A 2,500-nucleotide genomic window follows, 5' to 3' on the forward strand; every position below is an offset into this window, starting at 1 on the left:
AATCCCTTCCAAGCTAAATGGAAAACTTTCCACGAAGGCATCGTTGATTTCCTTAATGGGTTTCTGCTTGTTCTCCATAAAGCCGCAATTATGTTTTATCGTATTTTAATCAGTCAGTCTGCCATATAAATTAATTTGCGAGTCAGTCATGCCTCATGGAAGCTCTCATTGTTTTAAGCTTTGTAATCCACAAGCAGTAACTTCATTCAATAGAACTTACAGCTAGTCTCAGGCATGTGTCATATGGTAAGCCGTGTACAGGAATCGTAAAATGATGATACGGTACAAAAAAAAACCACACGGCTAAGGAGAATTTCCAACGACATTGTGTTTACGCATATGAAGCGAGGCATCTACCTAACTGGGGGAGAGAGAGAGAGAGAGAGAGAGAGAGAGAGAGAGAGAGAGAGAGAGAGAGAGAGAGAGAGAGAGAGAGAGAGAGAGAGAGAGAGAGAGAGAGAGGGGAGAGAGAGAGAGAGAGAGAGAGAGAGAGAGGGAGGGAGGGAGAGAGAGAGAGAGAGAGAGAGAGAGAGAGAGAGAGAGAGAGAGAGAGAGAGAGAGAGAGGGAGGGAGGGGGAGTACGAGAGAGCGAGAGAGGATTTCAGGTAATTTATTTTAGAACGGAAGGGAAGAATTACAGAATATGTTCATATGCTCACATGGTCCTCTCGCATTTTCAGCCACAAATATTTCGTCAAAGAAGATGAAAGATATTTCAGTATTTTTCTCCGTCCATCAATCTATCTGGCTACATATTCATCTATCCACCTCTATCTGTATATAAATCAGTTTATGACCTATATGTTTAATTATCTTCCTGTCTTAATGTCTACTTACCCATCTACCTGCGTGTACAACTATGTCCTTTTCAAGTCCTTATACAGAAAACTAACAAGGGGCATGGGTCCCTGGGATCTCCTCAGATTTGGACCGATATATGAATATTTCGTAAACCTGCTTGTGTGTATGTTTCTGAAGATATAAGTGAATGAGTCACTTAACTTATTTTACTCTGAAATTGATTCTTCCCACATTGATCACAATACGTGTTTGTGATTCTACATTACTATAAGGTGACTGATAAGATCGGGTAATTACAAGTAATTTTTAAGATCTATGCATTCTATGGAATGTTCTAGTAAACCGAGGGCCCGATACTTTTGATTTTCAAATTTATAAATACAAATATATAAAGACCGTGTCATTTGTGCATGCCTATTAATTAAATCCCATGATGTCTTTGTTTTGTAATCTTCGGGTGGCTTACTGTTGAGTTAGAGCTTATTATATTTTGATTCCCTATAATTCTCTTCGCATTCAGTATAAATTCTTGGTTTGATATAATTTATGAACTAAAATTTGTAACAGCTGTTTCAGAGAGCACGTGAACAGCGTGCGTGAGAGAATGTGATGGCCAGAATAATGAAAGAAAGAGAGGGCGAGAGAGGATTTCAGGTTCTATCATAGAGAGAGAAGCAGTATAATAGATATGTAGAGAAACAGAGAGTGAGAGGGAGAGAGAGAGAGAGAGAGAGAGAGAGAGAGAGAGAGAGAGAGAGAGAGAGAGAGAGAGATCAAATAGAAAGAGGAGAAGGAGATGGGGAAGGAGAAAATGAAAGAAAGATAAAGAAACAGCGATACATTTCAATGATTAACTACTGTGAACTCTACCTAGGCTGGTGTCCCATCCTCCCCTTCATTCCATTCTCTTCCTTCAACTTGCCACACAGCGTAAAACTTCAAGCCATAGATCACACTATTCTTAATGTGAAAGCCCCATTCATCCTTGTTGGTGACTATTGCTTCCCGCGTCACGGAGATTGCAATTCTTAGGGTCACGCTTACAGACAGTGGGGAACGTTACCTTCGACCGGCCGGTGCGTCAACGTGGGACGGGCCTACGATGGGGCTATTTCTTATTTTATTCTGAGTGTTTTTTTTGGAAGAATATGTATAGGTATCAATTAAAATATTACAAAATAATAATAATATTATTATATCAATAGGGGTATTGCTTTAGGATTTTGTTTTTAATAAAGAGCGGCTGTAAATTATCTTATTAATCCTCTAAAATATATTGAGTAGGTTAAACACTATGCAGTTGCATAGACTAGAGTCTATAAAGAGAAAAGGCTGCATCTTTTAACATGACTTAAAATAAAATAACTACCGTATTTTTCCTTTAATTCCAGACAGTACTGAGTGACGTGGTAATACTGCAAATCCCGTTTTCCCATAATCGTATCAGCGAACCAGTCCAGGTGATAACCATATCGCTTTTACCGTCATTACGAATATATGTTTATAGCACAACGCGTTGTAAATGAAGTAGGTGCAGGTGTGGATCATCGGCAGAAATAGGAGAACGTGAGTCTTGAACCTTTGGTAATTTGGATTTTTTTTTTTTTTCACAAGATTAAATTTCTTTTTAAAAGCATCATAAAAAAGAATCGACCTTTGAGATTGCGACAGGTCTAATTTAATTCAAGGAGACAGTGGT

Source organism: Penaeus chinensis, chromosome 28 (assembly GCF_019202785.1).
Source record: "Penaeus chinensis breed Huanghai No. 1 chromosome 28, ASM1920278v2, whole genome shotgun sequence".
Classification (NCBI taxonomy): Eukaryota; Metazoa; Arthropoda; class Malacostraca; order Decapoda; family Penaeidae; genus Penaeus; species Penaeus chinensis.